Source organism: Moschus berezovskii, chromosome 11 (assembly GCF_049115385.1).
Source record: "Moschus berezovskii isolate FMDL1 chromosome 11, NW_MosBer_1.0, whole genome shotgun sequence".
NCBI lineage: Eukaryota > Metazoa > Chordata > Mammalia > Artiodactyla > Moschidae > Moschus > Moschus berezovskii.
The window spans coordinates 1,930,705-1,952,503 of NC_142470.1; the positions used below are offsets into that span (position 1 = coordinate 1,930,705).

Below are 21,799 nucleotides of genomic sequence, written 5' to 3' on the forward strand. Positions count from 1 at the left end.
GCCGCCCGAGGGCCTGAGCAGACCACGGGAACTCAAAGAGGCCCAAACAAGGCAGCTGGAGCCAGAGCTGCAGGCCACAGCAAACCCTGCCTCTGTCTGGCAGAGTGCCCTGAGCACACCAGGACCCCACCCCCACCCCGCCCGGGGCCTCAGCCTTCCCATCTGCAAAATGGTCTCTGGGTCTTCCGGCCCAGCCTGAGGGGATCACACAAGCTTCTGACAAGTCGAGCAGGCCAGGGGTGCAATGCAGTGGCCCTTTCCAGGCACCCCCAGGTTGGGGGGACACCCTGCCTGGACCACCCAACAGACCCAGGAGAATTTCACGTGCCCGAACCTGAGAGCAGCCGTGCCCAGAGAGCCAGGCTCAGAGCAGGAAGAAGTCTTGTCTGGGCATTGCCCCCAAGTCCTCCCCCCATATCGGTCACTGGTACCAACAGTCCTGGGGACACGCTGAAGGACACTACCGCCTCCAGGCACAGCCAGGCGGGCCGACTTTGGCCGGAGCTGAGCTCCCAGCCAGGGCCTTCTGAACTTGTCCATGGAGGTGCTGGGCAGCCCACAGAGTGGGGTGGTGCCCCCAGGCACACAAGAGGCTCTGCCAACCCTGAGGACCCCCTTCCCTGGGAGCTCGTACCCATTTCCTTCCTGCAGCCCCCAGCCTGCTGGGCACCCAATCCCTCACTTGCCCTCTGAGGGAGGAGGGGCATGGCAAGGGGGCCTTGAATTCCAAGCCAGGGAGTAGGGGCCCATCTGCCACTGCATCAGCAAGACAGCCTCATCTGAAACTCTCGCCATTCACAGAAACGAGCGTCAACAGTTTCACTGAAAATCCGAGCTTAGGGAGTCCAGGTCCACATTGGCGGCACCTACTGGCACAGACAGGAACTGCACTCCAGCCCTAAGAGCCATTCAGCTTCCGGCACCAGCATCGGGGGCTTTCCTGACAGCTCAGCTGGTAAAGAATCCACCTGCAATGCGGGAGACCCCGCTTCGATACCTGGGTCGGGAAGATCCCCTGGAGAAGGGAAAGGCTACCCACTCCAGTATTCCTTGGCTTCCCTTATGGCTCAACTGGTAAAGAATCTGCCCACAATGTGGGAGACCTGGGTTCGATTTCCAGGTCAGGAAGATCCCCTGGAGAAGGGACAGGCTACCCACTCCAGTATCCTGGCCTGGAGAATTCCACAGACTGTACAGTCCATGGGGTCGCAAAGAGTCAGACACTACAGAGCGACTTTCACACGTGACCCACGAGAGGATGCCTACAACCTGCGTGCACAGAAGTCTTCCCCAGGGGTTGGCAAGAGCAGGCAGGCTGCAGGAAGAGAAGCAGACCCAAGGTCTGGCTGCACGCCCTTGACTTCTGTGAAGGCCCGCGACCCTGTCCACCCACCCGTGGCGGACAAGCAAAGGCACAGCAGGCATACCGCTCCCCCAAACCTACAGTGCCCCCAGGCCCAGAGTCACTGCTCCTTCCCCACAGCCCCGGGATGCCCACTTCACCGGCCCTCGCCGCCTCCTCCCTGCATGAGGAACCCTGCCTCAGCCCACGCTGCAGGGTGCAGGCTAGCACAGGCCCCTCCCCGTCACTGAGTCCCAAGAAGCACCTTTCTGACCTCCGGGGGTCGGGGTGGGGCGCAAGATGGACATTACAACATCCATTTTGCAGGCATCGTCCCCAGAGAGCACAGCGGCTACCACTGGGGCCGCAGATCAGGTGAGTGTTTCAACCTCCACATCCAGAAGGCGGAGGGCCTGGCCTCCCGAGGGAAGCCGCCCACCGTTCTCCTCTGGGAACAAGACGGGGGTCTGAAGCCAAGAGGGAGACGTCACCCTAGGGTTCCTGCAGTTTCCCCACCTCCACTTGGCCAGCCTGGGGCACTGGAGAGCTTCAGATTGGAGGAAAAGACAAAAGGGCTTCTCAACAGTGGCTGCCCATAAGGGGCGGAGTGCAGCCGGCAGGGCCGGGGGGCCCAGAGCCCGGTGCGGCCCCCAGCTGCTGGCCGGCCACACCCGCGGGGCAGGCTTGCAAAGCGCCCCACTCCCACAGCCACAGACGCTCGCGGATCTGAGCTGGGCCTGCTGGGCCTGAGCTGCGGGCTTATGTGTTTGTCTGCTGCTCCCTGGCAGGAAGGGGCGGGAGAGGCAGGAGAAAGCTCTGGCCGGAAGGAAGGAGGGAAGTGGCCTGCTTGGCTGCCAGCTACCAGGCGGCACCCCAAGTATGAGAACCGCGAGGGGGGAGAGTCTGGCACGAGGGTGGGGCTGGGAGAAGGAGGAGACGCGGGGCGGGTGGGGGTCCCGGGAACAGCCCACCCCCCAGAGGCGAAGGGCAGAGCCTGGCTCCCCAGGCCGGCCCCCAGGCTCACGGTACACCAACTGCTCCAGACCAGGGGGCTATGGGCCCCAGGGAGGGGCCACCCCAGCCCATGCCCACCTCGGCGACCCCCGAGGCCCCCAGACCCCCATTGGGGCCCTTCCTATTGACACACACTGCCCACAGTAGACACTTTCCCGGAGCCCGGGTGACAAGGCCCTGCGTGTATCTTCTGGAGTCTTCTGGAGTCTGGCCAGGCAGGGAACATTAGGGAGAAAAGTGCCTAAACAGCCCCTGCTCCACGTGCATGCAGGCTCTGCTTCTTCCGGGCCTGTATGTGTCCCCACCCTCTGATAAGCAGTGGCTGCGATAAGGTGCTCTTCTTGAAGTCATACTTTGGACTTGCAGGGGACTTGCCACCAGCGGTCACTACATGCTTATCTGATCCTGGGCTGCAGGGCTCAAGGCTCAGGCCCAGACCCCACCCTGGCAGCCGCTGACACCCAGCCCTCCCCATCCATGAGGACCCATGGTGCTCCAGGGGAGGGGCAAAGCCCAACTCCCGAATCTCCCTGCCCAGAACCTGGGCCGGGCCCAGGACCGCCCTCCACGGATACCCTCCCGGCCCCTGGGGACCAGCAGCAATCCGTGAGACCAGGCCTTGGAAGGAGGCCACGGCCTGGGAGTATATAGGGACCTCCAAGAAGAGGCAGGCAGCCCCGACCTGGGCAAAGGGACAGAAGAGCTGCCAGGTTCAGGTCAGGAAGGCCTGCCTGGCAGAGTGAGGGACAGACCTCTTTCTTGGCACAGAAAGCGTTTCAGGCCATAAAACTGATACTAAACGCAAACACCTGGAGGCCAGAAACGGATGCCATGGGGCAGAGACGAAATGCCCCGGAAGGCTCAGCGCCCCGAGCAGAGCAGTCACTATAGGGCCCCGGGGTAGGGGTGAAAGGTTACACTCAGCAAAGTTAGAGACTGTTCCCACGGTCCAGGCACAGGCCGATTCTCGAGGCGGTGAGTCCCCCGTAGGAGCTGTATGCAAGCTCGGCATGACCAAGCAGGAGGCCCTGGGCTCCCTCTGGGGGGCGGGGGCATTCCCCCAGCCAACAGCCCCAACTGCACAGGCTCCCTCCTCCAGAAAGCCCTCCAGGGCCTTCCTGCCTCCCTCCCCACTCCGGGCCCCCAAGAAGCAAGCCGGGGAACCCCCACCAACTCCCTTCCGGCCTTTGCCAGGGAAGGTGGGGGAGGCGACAGGAAATGCCAGCCCAATGCGAGCCTCGAAGCCTCGCGGCCAGGGGACCCCTGACCCTCGGAAAGCGGAGCTCCCGAACCTGCAGGGCCCAGCAGAGCGGCGTTTGAGCCGGCCCCAGGCTGGGGTCCAGGGCCCAGGCCGCACATCCTGGGGGCCAGGAGGGCACCAGGCCTGGCCAAGCAAGAAGCCCGGCAGAGGCGAGGGAGCGTGGGGAGGGGCCCCGGGCAGGACAGCGACGGAGCTGGGCAGGGGGCAAGAGCAGACGAGAAGAGCCCCAGGGAGCCGACCCGGCCCGGCCAGGACCAAGACGGGCTCTGAGCACAAGCGTCCGCGCCCCCTCTGCCCGGGGACCACCTTCCCTCAGCCGCCCCGGAACCGAAACCCACGGAGGGGAGCTGGCAGGCCTGCCAGAGCTTCCTGGGACGCCCACCCCCAGCCCCCGCCTTCCGGAAGGACTGCTTCCCCTGGCACCGCGGGAGGCAGAAGTGGCAGCCGCGGGGCCTGCGGCGGGACCACGGCGCGCCGGGGTTTAGGGGCTGCGGGGAGCGGAGGCGGGGAGGCAGGAAGGTCCACAGGCCCCACAGGGACGGGGCCCTCGGGAACGGGGGCAGCGCCCCTTCTGTAAGTGGGCACACCTACTGTGCAGAGAAGCAGGCCTCGAGCCCCTGCAGGGCGGGGTCCCAGCCCGAGCCGGGGGCCTGCAGAGGGTGGGCCAGGGAGCACGGCCAGCCCACAGCCTCCGCCCAGGGGGCTCCCAGACTGAGGCTCCTCAGGGGTAACCTGGCCCCTTCCCCAACAATGCCCCCAGCCCCAAACCTCAGCCCTAGCGTGAAGGACACAGGTCAGCTCGGCCTGCACCTCGGGGCCTCAAAGGAGGGTCGAGCCCAGCAGGCAGGCGGCCTCAGGGGCCCTGGCGAGGGGCCTCCCCACCGGCCGGAAGGGTCCCAGGCCAGGAGGCCGTCGACGTCAGGGGCCAGAACTTGGGTCCCAGCGCCACGCCAGAGCCCAGGGCGGGCCCGACCCTCCAGACCCCAGAGGAGATAGGAGCCCCCCGAGACATGCGTTTCCTTCACCCCTCACCCAGCGCTCAGACAGCCCCGGACACCCGACAGGGCTCCACCCGAGCAGGCGCGGGGAAGGCAGGCGTCCGCCAACTGTTGCTTCCTGGCACTGCCCTTCCCAGCCTCTGTGACACCTGCGGAGGGGGAGGAGAGGGCAAGCAGAGTGGACGCTGAGGGGCCAGCAGGACGCTGCCGAGGGAGGGGCACACATCCAGCATGACTCCACGGGCGTTAAGGCTTCGCCTGGGCCCAGAGGGACCAGGGGCTGTGGACCCAGCGGACGGGAGCTCCATCGTCACCACCGTCACCCTCACCGCCCCCACCACCAAGGCCAGCGTCACCACCATCAGCACCACCACCCAAGGGACCACTTGCCCTGCTCCCCGGGGCGGCGGATGGTGACCCTGGAGGGCTTTTGCCACGAGTGACAAAGGGACGATGCTTCGGGGTTCTGACGGCTGTCCTGAGCCAGCCCGGGCTGGCGAGGGGCAGGGGGAGGAAGGGGAAGTGGTGGGGCCACCCTCGCCTGGCACACTGGTACAGTCTGGGGGCACTGTGGTTGGGCCCAGTGGTGGCAGGTGTGGCTGGAGCCCGGCCGCCGTGGTGAAAGTGGGGAGCACAAGCAGGAGATGGGGGTGGGGGGGCAAATGGGGCTCCCGGGGCCGGCCGGCCGGCACCTGGACCTCCAGGTCCACGGAAGAGCTGAGCATAACGGTGCCAAGGCCCTGGGCGGGGCGCTCGGGCCGGGGTCTTGGCAGGAGGCCTCCCCCAGGCCCACCCCTGGAAGCTCATGGTCCCAGGGGGCTGAGGTCCAGCCTTCACGCCAGGACAAGCGAGAACGCCAACCCAGCGTGTCTGCGCAAGCTTCCCCGTGATTTCTGCAGCGGATCCTCCATGACCCACCGGGCCAGCGGCACCCAGATAGGTACCCATAGAGAGCACTGCCTGGGGGCACCCTAGGGGCTGAGGGGCACGCTGAAGCTGGAAGGGGCACTGCTCCGGCCGCCACGGTACAGAGAAAGGACCTGAGTCCCAGAGCCCCTTTCACCCTGACTCTCCAGAGCTCAGGGAGACGGGCTCGCGGGCGCAGGGAACACACCTGGCCAGACCCCCAGGACGCCAGGGCCAGACCATGACGGAGCCCTGCAACTGTGGCCCGGGGCCTGGATGCATGAAGCCCCCTCCTCCAGGACACCCAGAGTGCGCCTGGCGGGAAGACCACCACACAGGCTGCTCAGAGCCTTGGGAAAACAGGGCCTGCTGCATGGATACCGCCCCCCGCCCCTCCTGCACACCGCAGGTGCCCTGAAGGCTGGCTCCTGAAATGCCAGCTCGCCATCCTCCGCCCCCATGACTCCAGGGCCCCCTGGACCTTGGGGCTCAGCCAGTTCCTCAGCCAGGTGACCCCAGACGGACCAATCCCTAGGTCAGCCCAGCAGGCAGGCCTGTCCCCAGAGGCCTTGGAGAAGTTGGGGGTTGGGGGCATTTAGGGTCAGGACTGGCGATGACTGGACGGTGGCCATGGCATTCGGAGACCCACCCCAGGGCCAGGCTCCTACCTGGACACCATTTCTCCATCTGCCCAGCGGGATGCCCACCCCAGGGCACAGGCCACAGAGCCACCAGCTGGGGCTCCCAAACACAAGGCCGGTCCTTTTAGGAGAGCTCTGAGGCTTATGACTTCACCAAGGGGTGCCCCCTCCGCCCACCCCAGAGACAGTTGGGGACAACGAGGATCCAGGGGACCTCAGTTACAGGGCCCCCCGCCCACCCCAGGGTCATTCCTCCTGCTCAGTGGCCAGACACAAGCTGCCCTGGTGGGGAGGCCAGGAAGGGGCCAAACCCAAACCCCCAGGCCTACCGGAATCCCCGGGAGGGGGCATGGAAAGGGAGCGGGGGCCACAGGGCAGCTGAGGCTGCACTCAGCCCCTCGGTCCGTCAGCCTCTTGGCGACCCCAAGGACTGTAGCCCGCCAGGTTCCCCTGCCCATGGGGACTCCCAGGTCAGAAAACTGGAGTGGGCTGGCGTTTCCTCCAGGAGATCTTCCTGGTGCAGGAACCAAAGCTGCGTCTCCTGCGTCTCCTGTGCTGGCAGGTGCATTCTTTACCACAAGCACCACCGAACCTGCGTGCAACGCCGTCACCGCTGCGGCCTCCGCAAAACGGAGATCCCCAAACCCAGGGCCTACTGGAGGCCGGTGGCCTGTACGCCCGCCGGGCCCGCCCCCGCGTGAAATCAGAGCGTCCTCGAGGCGAAGCTCAAGTCTGGGGAGCAGCCCCAGGGGCTGCCGTAACCGTCGGGAGCCTGGGGACTCCAGCGGCCTGTCGTCCCACCTGCGGGTGAGGAAGGGGCCGGGAGGGCGGGGTGCTCCCCCGCCAAGCGCCAGAACCGGCTCTCTGCCGGGTGCCCGGCACCCCTCACTCTCACGCAGAGACCCTGGGCCAGCCCGGGAGGCCGGCCCCACTGCCGGCAGGGTGCCCACCGTGGAGACGACAGACACAGGCAGCTGGGAGCACGCTCACCTCTCTGGGGCCCGGCGGGGGCTCCCAGGCACCACGGCCTCCCATCTAGGCAGCACCCCTGAACCTTCCCCAGCACCTCCGGGGCTCCGGCCCTGGCGGCAGAGGAGGGGACGCAGGGAATGGGGGAATTCCTGATGAAACCCCGCCTGCCCCACGGCTGTCTGGGGTGCAAGGGGACCCCCCGAGCCCGCAGGCTGGCTGAGGCAGTTTCTCTTCAACAGGAAAAGAAGTGATGCTTGTTTCATTTTGAGCCATGCCGCTCCGCCGGCTCAGGGGCCGCCACCCAGCTCTGTCGTGGAACGCGGGTGCCTCCACCCCCGGCCTGGCTGCTCCTCTGCGTTTCCCGCCACCCCGTGGCACTGGGGACACCAGGTAGATACTCAGGCCTCCTGTGCTGGAGACGGGGGCAGCCGTCCCGGGGGGGCCCACCCACCCCAGGATGCTGGACGGTCAGGGAGCAGGGCAGCTCCTCGGGGCCCGACGTGGGCTGGCCTGTCCTGGGACATCCCCAGCCCTCCCACCGCCCTCAAGCATCGTCATTTCTCAGATGTGGGCACGGACACTCAGCATCTCCAGAGCCACGTGAGGGGTGCGGCAGGGCCAAGTCTGAGACCCAGGGGTGCAGAGAGCCGGCCTGGCACCCAAGGGGCTCCTGGTGGGCTTTTAGAGACCCTGCCACCACCATGGGCTGCGGGCCTGGCCCCTCGGTGTCCTCCCGGGGCAGAGGCTCACCCCCACTGCACTGACTCGGAGTCACCAGGCTGGTGCCCGTCGTGAGCAGAGGTGCGGGCGGCAGGGCCTCTGCAGACGGAGGCAGGGCTGGTCCCGTGAGACAGACTGAGAACTGGAGCGGGGCTCCCCTGTTCCCGCCGTGGCGGGGGCGCCTCCCGCCTGGGCCGGCACAATGGCTGCCACACAGTCCAGCTGGTCACCCCCACTCACCCCTGCTACAAGCCTGGGGGGGAGGCTGGCACAGACTGCACCTCGGCACCCCTTCGGGCTACGGCCCACTGAGCCGGCCCACCTGGGGGCTCACGAGCTGGCAGGACTGTCCCCAAGCTGAGATCTGACCCCCACCCCGGCCACCCCTTGGGGACCTGCTGCGCGCCAGGCTGTTTCTCCAGTCCCCACCCCAGGCCCCCCAGCAAGTGCAGGGACAGTCCCCACTCTGCACCGAGGGCCCGAGGCCCGGAAGGCCCTAGAACCTCACCCCGTCCTCACGAAGCATCGAAGCACAGTCCCAGGTCCCTGACCTAAGGCCTCGTTCCTGACACACCTCGCGGGCCAGCGACCAGGAGGATGAGACCCTGCGCAACCCCCAGCGGGCACTTTTCAGGGGCTGCCGCAGCGGCAGACCCCCCGCAGTGAAGGTACACAAGAGACACAGGTTCAGGTCGCATCCGCGCCCTGGGAGCCCAGAGAATCCACACGGGGACTCGGCATCCTCCCGCGGCAGCACCCAGCCCGGCCACCCAACCCACGGGTCTCCAGGCAGGAGCGGATGGACAGGCAGGCGGCTGGAAAGACTCCCTGGGCCCGGATGACCGTGGCCTCCGTGAGGGCCCCATCAGCCCCTCTGTACAGACGGAGCCTCGAGAGGCCATGCCCGATCTGGCCGCGGCCAGGCCACAGAGGCTGGCTCAGTGTGCCCTCCCCGCCCCGTGGCAGCCCCCTGCACTGGTCACTTGGCAGTAGGATCCCCGTGCCCTCGGTCACCACCAGAACCTGGCATGACCCCCATCACGCTCCCCAATTCCAAAGCCCACCCTCTCCTCACCTCCCCGGCACGCCCTGCCCTGCTCTGGCCCCCTGGGACCGGGGCCTCTGGCCCTGCACCCCGTGCCTCAGTGCCCCTTCCTGGCCTTCTCAGCCTCGCCGACAACCACAAACAACCTCCAGGAGGGGCCAAAACCAGGGTCGCCGGTGCGGTAGGGGGACCAGGGACTGTCCGTTTCCGCTGCTGGCGCCTGCCCTCGGGACATGGGCAGACAGCCTCCGCAAGCTGCGAGCCCCGGGCAGCTCTGGACAGGAGGTGGGGGCCGGGGCTGCCCATCACCGTCCAGCCAAATGGCTGACACACACCCCCAGGGCAGCACCACGCCAAGGGACCACAGTGGCCCAGGGCAGCTGGACTCTAGGAGGCCCAGCTTCAGGGGCGGGGCCACATCAAGGCCGGGGGACGCAAGCCAGGCAGGCAGGTGTCTCCAGCTCTCAAGGCCGCCCCAGGGACTGGGCCGCCCCCACCCCGGGCACGTGACACAGAGCAGTGGGAACCCAGAACCATGCCTCTCGAGGCTCCAAACCCATCCTGATTCCCCAAACCCCCACGCCATCCACAGAGCTGCGTGGGCAGCGCAGCCCACTGGACCTCTGGGGAACCCTTGCCACCTGGCCCTGCGAGGGAGCAGCTGTCACCTGCACCTTCAGAAAGACGGCAAAGCACAACCTCACTCCGTCAGAGGCCTTGAACACGACACCCGCACCCACCCAGAGCCAAGCAGGCTGCAGACACAGGTGCAGGAGGGCTCCGGAGATGAGCGGGAAGCCTGGTGCACTCAGGGCGGCAGCCACCAACGGCAAACGCTCAGACACGGCACGCGTTTGACTCAGGGAGCCGTCCCTGCTCAGGGCCTAGGGACTCAGTGCTACCCACCACGCTAACACGCCGCTTTGGAGGACTTCCCAGACAACGGGTGACTGGAAAAAGCCAGAGGCGGCACCAAGAGAAACCAGGCAGGAGACAACGGGAAACAAAAGTCAACCCAACACCCAGCAGCCAGGTACGCGTCCTCTGTCGACAAATCTCCGGACCTTGCACACATCTCCTGAGTGCGGCCTCAACAAGGGTCCCCTATGCCAAGGAGACGAGCAGCGTGCCTGAAGGACACTCAGAATGTCCGGCCCAGCCACCAAACACGGTGACACTTTGTCACACGCGGGCTGCAACAACCAAAGTGCACCCCCACATACACACACTCACTGCTTCTGAGAACTCTGGACTAAGGGTCAACACACTCCACACCCTCTGTGAGCACAGAGCCGCCCAGGCCAGCCCAGGACGTTTTCCATGTGAAGGTCCCTTCACATGACTTTAAACGTTCTGTCGTGTCAAGAGACAAACCGACCTTGAAAATTCTCTTCCCTGCACCCACTCTACAGACCAGCAGACCAACAGCAGAGCTGAAGAGGCCTGTCCAGGGCTGCATGTTGGGCTGCCCAGTGCTTGCCCTCGAGGGACAGCTGCTGGAGGAGTGTGGGCAGACGCCCCCACCTCCAGATGAGGGAGGCACAGCCCCCCACTGCTCAGAAGATGGGGCCTTCGACAAACCTTGGGCTCGGAGACTTGGACCTGGAGCCAGCCTTCGCGGTCACTCGGCAAGGGTGGGGGACACCAGCCCCGGGACGTGTGTGTGGCACCAGCAGGCCTGGGTGCCCGCCCCTGAAGTCCTGACTGCGCAGAACACGGGCAAGGCCTGTGAAGGGCGAGGGAGGGCAGGCAGCCCCAGCCAAGACCGCCTGGGGCCCAGCTTTCCAGCAGGCTCTCACCTCAGGTCCCGGCTCCAGCACCACATGCCTCCCGGAGGCCGCCTGGAGCAGCCTCACCTGGCGCCCACCACCATCCACGTGGCGGGAGGAAGGCCGGGCCAGGCCCCCCACCCCAAGGACAGGCCAGCGAGGCACCCTAGACGTGCGGGCAGGACCCTGGCCAATCACGACAGCAGGGACTCAGGAGGCCTGGACGAGCAGAGTGCCCTTGGCTCCTGCGTGGGCCGCCAAGTCCCTTCCCTGAACCGCCGTGTGGCTCTAGGACAGTCACATCATGTCTCTGGGCCTCGGTGTCCCCTCAAAACTGGGCACAGAGGAGCATGTCCTTACAGGAGCGTTGGCAAAGCGTGGTGTGTGACCCCAGTGGGCCCTGGCACAGGGTGAATGTGACGGAGCAGAGCGCCTTGCAACCAAAACAAAGGCAGGCAGGCAGGAGCAGGTGCTGGCCCCCAGGGCACAGGGCAGGGGCTGGGACCCCCTGGCATCCAGCCTCCTCCAGGCCTCCTCCCTGCCTGCCCCACGGGAGCCGAGACCCAGGGCGAGCCGGGGACGGGGCCAGCTGTCCATCCCGGGCCGGCCCTGGGCAGCCCGAACCCCACGGAGCTTCTTCAGCAGGTCCAGGGCCTCCTGCAGCTAGACAAGCCCTGCCCGCCCCGGCCTCAGTTTCCTCATGTGAAGAAGGGCCGAGCCAGACCCGAAGAGGCCCTCCTCCAGGGAGCCTCGGGGCGAGGAGACGCAAGAGGCAGTCCTTCTCCCCTCCCACCTGACTCCTGCTGTGCAGACACCAGGGGAAGACTCAGGACCCCGACGAGACGCCCTGAGCACGCTGGGCTGCGGGGACACGCCTGGCCTCTGCCCAGCTGTCCTCCCCTGCCCCCACCCAGCCCAGACACCCACCAGGAACACCACACCCCGCAGGGGAGACTCTGCCCCTCCCAGGCCCCCAGCACCCCCTCCCACCCCAGCCTAGCCCTACCTGCCAGCCACCTGTGGTCCCCCGACCGCCAGGCCAGGCTGCCTCCCGAAAGAGAGGCCAGCAGGTGCAGCCTCATGGCCAGGGCAGGCGAGAGGTCCCACCAGGGGGGCGGCCCCACCAGCCCCCGGCCGGCTGACCCGGGGTCCCGCGGCCCCTGGCGCTGCAGCATGGCGGGCGAGCTGGCCACGGAAGCCTGGGAAGGGGCCCAGGAGGCCAGCGTCTCCGCCAGGCAGATGGGAACTCTTCAGAGCGGCTGAGTTCCCCTTTCCCAGGACCGCCCGGCCCCCCACCCTCGCCCAGACACCTGTGACCACAGGCCGCTCCCATTGGCCGAAGCCCAGGGCTGCTCAGAGAAGGATGGGGACCCCAGCCTCGTTTCCTCAATCTGAGCTCAGCCTCAGCCTGCAGACGGCGCCATGCATGGGACCCGGGCCCAGCCGGGGGCCAGCAGAGGCCGAGGGCAAGGCCTGGACCGCAGTTCAAACCCGCTCACGGCTGCCAGCTGCCGGGGTGCGGGCCGGCCAAGTGGGGCTGGCTGAGCCCAACACCCAAGCTGCAGGCTGGCATGAGGTCGCAGGGATGGGGCGACGGCTCCCGACGCGGGGCCGGCCGCCGCCCCCGGGACACTCAAGCCCCCAGGTACACTGACCCAGCCAGGGAGCTGGAGCAAGCCGATATAGCCCTCATGGGGGCCACAGACCCCTGGTCCCCGACTGTCAGGTCTCCACCTGGCCCCGCTGCTTGCCGGCAGCAAAGGTCCTGCAGGAGGGGCAGCAGAGGCCCAGGCTGAGCCCAGGACAGGCCAGTGGGCCTGGAGAGGGCGGTGGGTGGACAGCAGGGCTCTGACTGCCAGGAAGCAGGGGGAGCCACGAAGAGCCCCCGGCCAGGAAAGCAGGGCCCTGGCAGAAGCAGCTGGGCCCCAGGTGGGGGCTCTGCCCCCAACAGGGGGGCAAGCAGGAAGCTGGGAAGGAAGGAAGCCGTCGTGGCTCCCAGCCACCCTCCAGCCACACAACGGGTCATTCTTCCGGGGCACAGAATGCCTTTTGTAGGCCAGCGGCCAGCGGCCCAGCCCTGGGGCCGGCATCGGGGCCGGGGCGGGGGGAGGGTGCTCAGGGTCTGCGTCACAGGGCCCCCTGCTGCTCCCGCACAGGCAAGTGCAGGGTCCTCAGTCCTGGACTCCGCCCCCGGAGGCCTGAGGTCCAGCCAGCTGTCCACATCCGGCCACACAGGCCGGCTGCCCTGGCAGCTCTGGCCGCACACGCTGTGTGCGCACTGCCTGCTCCACGGTGGCTGGCGCATGCTGGCGGCCCTGCCTGCCCCTGAGCAAGTGGAAACCCTGCTGCCCACGCAGGGCCCAGGCAGCCTCTCTCCTCTCCCAGGACTCCTCCGGAAGGGCCGGGGTCCCCCTGCCCAGGCTGACCCAGCGGACAGACCCAGCAGCAGCCCCCTGCCCGCGTCTCCCATGCACCCCACACCCTCAGGCACGTGTCGGCCCCCACTGCAGTCTGCGCCTGAGACCCAACCTACTGTGGGACCCGGGTGGGAGGTGAGGGGATCCACCACCACCCCACCCCATCCCACCCTGCCTGAAAAGGTCCACGCTCGCGGAAACCCACCCAGGTGGGGGCTCAGCGAGGAAGACGGCACTCCCCAAGGGTCACACGGGCAAGTGGTGGCTCCAGGACGCTCGGCTCTGGGGTGCGAGGTGGAACGTCCCTTCCCGCCTCGCCTGGCTTGGGTGTCTGCCGAGCGCACATGGTGTGGTTTTCACGATGAGTACACAAACAGCCTCTGCAGAGGCCTGGTTTTAGCAGGATCCTGGCCCGACGGGCCGAGGCGGTGGCTGTCCCTCCTCCGCGTGGGTCGGGATTCCCCGCTTCGCGCCTCCTTGTGGCACTCTGCTCCTCTGGTTCTGGGCCCGGGAGCGCGCCGGGCTAAACTCGCCAGGCGGACGGGGGTGTGGCGGGGGCCTGCCTGCCCACGGCGAGGATCCCAGCCCGGCCAACTCAGCTGCGACTGGTGGTCAACCGTGACCCCCGGCTCCTCCCCAGCTGCCTGAGGGCCCGGCCGGGGTCCTGGACTCCCAGGACTCGGCCGGGAGGCACCTGTGACGTCCTCAGGGCCCTCGCCCCACTGACTCAGTTCGTTTGCAGCCAACAAGCCTTGCCACGTGAACGCCACCTCCAGCCACCACCCCCAGGCCTGCTCACACTCAGCCCCACAGGTGGCAGGCGGGGCTGCCTCTTGCAGACTCACTCCCAGCAGCGCCAGTGCCAGGCCCAGGACACCACCTGGCTGGCAGCTGGCTCCCACCCACCACGCCCTCTCAGCCCCCGACCCCAGCATCAGCCCTCCTCCTGTCCCATCACGGTCCATCCACCCTCTGCACCCTCAGAGCAAGTGGAGCTAACCAGGCGCTGGGCCTGCCCCACTGGCTAGGTGGCCTCGGGGGTGACCGCACCCTGCACACCTGACCCATCTGTGCAGACAACTCGGGGGGCTGTCATGGGACTGGGTGTTCAGAGGGCTCAACTCTGGCCACTTCACCTCCGTGCGCACACAGGAGCCACATCGGTGGGTCCCCTCAGCCTGTAAGTCGGAGCGGGGCACTGCCAGGGGTCTCCCACCCCCGAGAGTCCCACCAACCAGACCCTGCCCCTGGGCATGCCCGGCCAAAGGCGCCCAGAGTGTGCCAGGCTGAGCCCAACCCTGAGCTGCAGTGCCTCTGGGTGGGCAGAAAGGGAGGGGCCCCGGGGAGCCGGCCCGCGGAGGCAGAACCAGCTGGGAGCAGCCCACGGCGTTCAGGTCTCTTCCCCAGCCGCGTTCAGCAACATCACACCTGTGGCCGAGGCCGGCCACGGCAGGAGAGTCTGCCCCCCGGAGAGCAGAGCAAACCACAGACCGCAGGCCCCCAGCCCCAAGTGCCAGGCTGCCCCCCGCTCGGCCTCGGCATCCCCCCAGGTGTAGCTGGAGGGGTCGGCAGGGCCCCCCAGCACCCATCGTCCCCGAGACCTACTGCTCCTCCCAAGCACTGGGGCCCAGTCCTGACCTCACTTCTGGGCCGCCCGGCTGGTCCAGCAGCAGTGAGGACAGTGGCGCGGGGCTCGCCCGGGGTCGGCCTCTCGCTCCCACCAGCCGTCCGAGACCTGCCTCGGTGCCCACCTCCCGGCCTCCAGGAGGCCCCCCAGCCCCTCTGCAGACCCCTACCTCTCCCAGGCCTCTCACCCTGGCAGTCAAGGCGCTGGCGGCCGGAGGCCAGGCCCTGCCCAGGGCCCCCAGAGTCCAGGCGAAAACAAACACACACACACACACACCACCCAGCCCTCAGCTTCCTTCCTCCCCACACGACCAGTGGTGAGAACAGCAGGCCAGGGCCGGGGTGGGCGGAGGCGGCCCCCCAGGGCCACGCGGAGCCCCCCTGCCGCCCCTGGCCTGGCCCGCGCCCCTCCCTCTCATTCACATCCTGGCGGGGGCAGGGCATGCGAGGGTGCCGTGCAGAGGCCAGCCTGGGGGCGGGGGGCAGGGGCAGAGGACCCCCAGCTGCCACGTCCCACGGCGGGCACACTGAGACCGGGCCCCTCCACCTGCAGCGTCCCCCACCCCCCATGAGCACTTGACTGCTCCCACCCCACACCCAGGAAGCACTGCAGGATACCCCGGAAGTCAGGGGCCTGGTGCGCGGGGAAGCCACCCCCACAGCCCAGACCAGGACCCCCAACCCTCTGCTGGCCATTGTCTTGGAAAAGATTCGCCGGAGGTCTCCACCCATCACAGCCAGCAAGTCCAGCCCACCTCCCTCCCGCAGACCCAGCCTGCCCCGCACAGGCCTCAGTGCCCGGCACTCCAGCCCCCTCCAGTTGGGGTGGCCCTCAGCCCCTCTCGGTCCCAGCCCGGGCCCTCGGAGTAGACACGGTCATTCATTTCCCTTGCGTCTTCCTGCCAGGGACACCCCTGCCTGGAAGCCCTCCTCACACCAGTGTAGGGAGTGCAGGACAGGGGCCCAGCCCTGTGGATGCCAGCTCAGGTCTGAGTCCCTTGCCCCCGAGGATGGGCAGGAACCCCGCCCCAGGTGTGCTGCCTTCTCGGGCCCATGCCACCTCTGCCCTGCCCCAGCCCCGCACCCCACCGCCCCCAGGACCTGGGAGACCAGCCCAGTCCGCACGCCACCCCTCACAGCGGTGCCCACACTGGCCCTGGAAGGCGGGACCTCTCCAGGCCCAGATCTGGCTCCATCTGCAGCCTGCACAGCCAGCACCCCACGCCACCATGGGGCCCCCGACTCTCATCCCTCCGGGGCTCTGCTGGCTCTGCCGCCAAGCAGACAAGAGGGGTGCTGACCCTCAGGAGGACAGGAACCCCTGCGGCTCTAAGTGCCCCCCGCCCCGACATGAAGCAATGCAGGGCCCCTCCTCTGGCCTCTGACCCCCAAGACCTGGGAGCCAGGGGGGGCTGCAGGAGCTCAGCAGGACGCAGCCACCTCCACCAGACAGGACGGGACACCTGGGCACAGAGGACCAGGGCCCGGAAGCGCTCTGGACATGGAACCCCGGACCCCGGGCCTGGACGCCGTGTCCGTCTGCCTTCCCACCTACCCCCCCAGCAGGTTCTCGGCCCATGCAGAAAGTGGGCATGGGGGGCACAGGGTCCCTGTGAGGCACGGCCTGGCCCACAGGCAGGAGAACTGCCCCCACAGGCGCTCAGAGACCCCGCGCCCAGGCCTGGGCCTGTCCCACCTCCTCCAGGAGGCCACACGCAGCCCCCAGCCCCCCACTGCCCCGGGGCTGCAGCCGGTTCCCAGGCCCGGCCGGCAGCGTGCCCCGTCACGCCAGCCCGCAGCCCGGCCCCCGCCGCCCCCGTGCCCAGGCTTGGGGGTGACTCACGGGGCTGGCACGTCGCCTCCAGGCCCCACCGCGGGCAGCCGCCCTGAACACACACACACCTGTCCGGACTTGATGCCACAGGCTGGCGGAGGGACCTGGGAACTGCGGGTGGGGCCAGCCGGGCTCTGGGCCACGAGGAGCCCCCGGGAGGGGCCCACGAAGGCTGCACTCAGGCAGGAGACCCAGGAACTGCAGCCCGACCCCAGAGACCCCACTGGCCCAGGGGAGCGGTTCAGGGAAGGGTCTGGGAGCTGCACTCTTGCCCACCCCGCGTCAGTAGCCCAGACGCCAGCGTGCCAACCGACTGACCGGGGAGGGCGCCGAGGCCTGCAAAGCCAGGCCCACACCACCGCCCTCCCTCCATGAGGCCATGCATCACCCTGAAGGCCGGGCAGGCCAGTGGGCCCCGACAGGCCACGGATCTCAGGCTCTCGCAGGTGCCACTTGGGGAAGCCCACCACAAGGACAGGCATCAGTTCAGTCGCTCAGTCCTGTCTGACTCTTTGGACTGCAGCAAGCCAGGCCTCCCTGTCCATCACCAACCCCCGGAGCTTGCTCAAACTTGTCCATCAAGTCGGTGATGCCATCCAACCATCTCATCCTCTGTCATCCCCTTCTCCTCCTGCCTTCAGTCTTTCCCAGGATCAGGGTCTTTTCCAGTGAGTCAGCTCTTCGCATCAGATGGCCAAAATATAGGAGTTTCAGCTTCAGCATAAGTCCTTCCAATGAATATTCAAGGTTTATTTCCTTTAGGATGGACTGTTTGGATTTCCTTGCAGTCCAAGGGACTCTCAAGAGTCTTCTCTGACATCAGTTCAAAAGCATCAGTTCTTCAGTGCTCAGCCTTCTTTGTGGTCCAACTCTCACATCCATAGGGGTGTCTGAGCCAGGGCCTTACTTCTGCTGAGGCCAGGCCCGAGGCCTCACACACCCATCAGGGCTGTCCTGTAACCTCCCAGAAACCAGAGGAGCCAAGAAGGGGTCGTGACAGCCGGGAGCCAAGGCCCACAGCAGAGGCAGACCCTGCTTCCGGGCACAGGATGGAGCTGGACAACCTGACTCGAGGGAACAAAGCGAAACACGGGCAGGGGAGGTCTGGCTCTCACCCTGCATTCGGCCCAAGGAGGCTCCAGGGCGGCGTGGCTGGGCCCGGACGGACGCCTGCAGGCTGACGACGCACGGTCAGGCTGCAGCCCTGCTGGGGTCCAGAGCCCTGGCTGTGCTGGAACCCGCCTCCCTCAGTGAAGCCAGCTCCGGGCCTCCCCCTGCATGGAGCGGGACGAACACAAGGGGGTCGAAGCATCCCACCTCCGGGTGCAGCCCACTCTGCACGGGCCCCGTGAACCACGGCTGAGCCAGCGGGGAAGACAGGGAGCGCCACACCGCCCCGCCCGCCCCGGTCTAGAGGGCACGGACTGCCCTCCCCGGAGAGCTCCTTGTGTGTCCTCCCCCCGGCCACAGTCCCACTGGGCTACAGTCCCCACCCAACCACTATCCCCCCAGGCCAGGATACCCCCACCACCATGATCCCCCCACAGGTCACAGTCCCCACCCAAGCCACAGTCCTCGCCCCCCGCCCTCCGGCCACAGGACCCCCGACCACGGTCCCCCCCAGGGGCGCGGCCCCCCCCAGGCCACGGTCCCCCAGGGAGTGCCACCTCTCCCTCACCCACCTTCTGGAAACAGGAGTGGGCAGCCCCTCAGGAGGCAAGTGAGAAACTGCTCGGGGACTAGAACTGCCCCCCACACACAGCCAAGCTCTGGGCCGTCTGGCTCCCCGCCCCCACCCCCCGCACCTCCAGCCCCTCCCCGTGCAGAAGGCGCCCCTGAAGCAGACGTGGGGCTCAGCACCCCGCCGCCCCCCCAAGCTCAGGGCCTTGCTCACCCACACCCTCGGCCCCTCCCTGCGTCACCCAGAAGGCGTGGCGGTGCCAGCTTCCTGCCAGCGGCTCCGAACCCCCAGTCAGTGTAAGGCCTGCTCAGTACCCAGGGCGGCAGTGAGGGCCACGTGCCGGGGGGCGCCGCGTGCCGGGGAGGAAGGCGTGCGGGAAGGCCATGTGAGGGGGAGGAACACGTGCGGGGGAAGACCGCAGGCCCCAAGCCCCGGGTGACCGGGCCCCTGCAGCCCCGAGGCGGCCCAGCCACATGGCGCCTCCCCAACACACCGCCCCCACTCGAGGGGCTGGGACACGGGTGGGTCTGGGAAGCGGGGCTGTGACCCGGAAGACACACACAGGTGGAGAGTCAGAAAAAGGAGGGACTCAGAGTCTGGGGTGAATACTTCACATCTCAGGGGGACTGGGTGCCCCTCACACCCCCAAACGCAGCACGGGCTGGCGAGCTCTCGCTCGGGGCCCTGAACAAGGGCGATGTGCGTCTCACTGACAGCGCACGGACCCCAGAGCTCGGGGCAAGCTCCAAGTGGGGCTCGCCCAGGGACCCGGCCCCGCTCTGGGCCTCCACCGATGGCCCTGCAGGTGGAGGGGCCGGGCTACCCCCGTTCTCACCTGCTCAGTGGCCGGGCGTCTCCAGGACAGGACGTGACCCCTGCGCTGGGGAACACAGGGAGGGCAGCCAGTTTGCCCATCAGGGGCCCAGCAGCTGACCTCCCAGGCCAGCGGAGAGCTGAGTGCCGACCCTGCCCAGGGCCCCAGGGAAGACTCCCCAGGGGCAAGACTCCCTGGTCCCGCAGCTCAGAAGCAGCCATTCTGGGTTTCTGTCCTCAACCAGGTCACGTCAGGCCGGGCCCCTGCCACTTGCAGGGCTCATCCTAGGCCAGGGGACGTGGGGCCACCACAAGGACCCCACGGCTCAGGTTGGGAACAGCAGCAGAGGGCCTTCCTGGGGTGGGCAGGGGGCGCAAGGCAAGGACTCACAGACTGCCCTGAACTCAGAGGCCCACAAGGCTGTCCACTTGGCAGCCAGCCTCAGGGAGGTGCGAGCATCCTGCACCCACCCCCACCAGGACCCCTGGGTCCTCAGCACCCAAACTCCTCACTGGTCTCAAGCACAGGGAGCCCAGGACCCCCAGCAAGCTGTCTGGCCCCCATGGCCCACCCATACACGCCAACCAGGCAGGGGCACGACCAGCGTTTCCTGAGCACCCCGTGCCCGGGAGCCTGCTCTGTGCACTTCAGAAACCCTACAGGCGTCGCTGTCTTCTTGCAGAAGGGGAAGCGAGGCTTGGACACCCAGCTCAACCCGCCCGCGGCCACCCACTGGTCAGCGCCGGGGCAACGGGGGCCCGAGACTGTCCGGGCACAAGGCGCGGGGGTGAGGGAGGCAAGCGGGGCCAGTCAGCAGGGGGACGGTCAAGGGGCAAAGGTGGGATCCTCCGTCCCACAGGGGATGGAGCATGGAGATGGGCGTGAGCACACACACATGTCAAGGTGTGCGCACACACTCCCCCACACACGCCCTGCCGGGGGCCCAGAGGCCCGAGTGCCCCCGACGCCCAGCAATGCCTCAGGGCAGTCAGCACAGCTGGCGGGGCGGGGGGCGCTGTGCCTCGTGCAGAACCCTGGGTTCTGGGTCCAGAATCTCCTAGAAACTGCTCTCGCCTCCACTGGTCGTGGGAGGGCCAGCCTCCCCCAAAGGCCTCCTCCTCCTCCTCCTCGTCACCAGAGGCCTGTTGAAAATCTGTATTCCGTTTACACTTAGAAAACAATAAACGCCGAGATAGGCCGTTATCTGTCTGCAGGGGCAGGGCAAAGGCGGCCGGCGTGCTAACCTTGGGCGAGCGGGGCTCCGTGGCTGGTTTCCACTCTCTCTGTTCGGCTCTAGTAACAGAGTTGCAGGGCAGCTGGAGTTTGTTCCCTTTGGTGGGGCGGGGCCGGGCCGGGCCGGGGGGTGGGGGGGTCATTTACAGGATCTCAGCAGTTCTGTCATCAGCCACGTGCACAAACTCTCCCACCGAACACGCCGTCTGAGCCAAGCGCAGATTCCATTTCCTCACAACCCCACCCGCCCCCAGAGCCCCTCAAAGGCTCCCGCACATGGGCTGGAAGGGGCGGGAGTGCAGGGGGCTCCCTGCACAGCCCCGCACCCACTTGCCACCCCGCCGTGTCCTGGGCCAAAAGATGAGACGGCCGACCCGCCTTGCCCAGGCCCGAGCTCTAACACCAGCCCGTCCGGTGGTCCCCGGGCTGACCCCAAGATGAACCAGGCTTTCCTCTGAGCCAGGGTCTGCCTGAAGGGCCCCCAGCCACCAAGAGTCAGCTTGCCTCAGCACCCGAACCCCGGAGCTCCAGAAAGGGCCAAGGCCCACCCACGAACCCCTCACACTCGGGCTCGGTCGCTCGGTCATGTCCAACTCTTCCGTGACCCCGCAGACTGCAGCCCACCAGGCTCCTCTCTCCATGGGATTTCCCAGGCAAGAACACTGCAGGGGGTTGCCATTCCCCTCAGGGGATTTTCCCGACCCAGGGACTGAACCCAAGACCCCTGGGGCCCCTGCACTGGCGGGCGGATTCCTCACTGCTGAGTCACCTGGGGAGCCTGGGGACCCCTTGGCCTCCATTTAAGAAGCCTGCCATCTCCCAGATCAGGACTGAGCCAGGTGAGCCCCGGCTGCCGCCGTGATCCGAGAGAAGGACGCTCTCCTGGGCGCCCAGCACCCACCTCTCGCCCTGCTCCTCGCGCCAGCCCTCAGGGCGCCCTGGCCTGTCCCAACCTGGGTTTACCCCCAGGCGTGGGAACCAGGTCATTTCCAGGAACACATCAGCTCTCTCACCTGGAGGACATGCTGTTCCCTGGGCCTGAAACTCCCCATGTACCTCTCTCGGCTCGCTCCAACACAGTTTAAATAAAAGCCGCCTCCAGGAAGCCCTCCTGATCCTTTTACGACATACCCTCAACGGGGCACTCACCGCACCACAGGATGCCCCCAGTCCACGTGTCTGAGGCCGCCAAAATCTGGGAGGTCCGAGGGTAGGAGCCACAAGCGGCTCGTCAGGCAGCCCTGGGGCCTGGCCTTACCCTGGTATACAGCAGGCACAAATAAAAGACTAAATGGGTGAGCAGAGTGGGGATGGGGAGCTAGGAATGGGCTGACACAGCCTGCGGGGCTCACCGTGGTCCTGAAGAAACAGCTGAGTAAGAACCAAGTTTCAGAGACCCCAAGGTGCCAACCAGCTGTGCAAACCAGGCAGGCCGAGCAACCTCTCTGAGCCTTTATTTCCGCTTCTGCAAACAGACGTCACATAAGGGGAAAGTGGCCACGAGGCGGCCTGTCCCTGGCCATCCC

The 21,799-nt window shown here is 67.2% G+C and overlaps 1 protein-coding gene across 4 annotated transcripts in view; it reads right to left on the reverse strand.

Annotated features, from left to right (window-relative positions):
* RXRA (retinoid X receptor alpha) overlaps nt 1-21,799 on the reverse strand; it is a 91,079-nt gene that overhangs the window by 28,597 nt on the left and 40,683 nt on the right. The gene's annotated exons all lie outside the window — the stretch shown is intronic.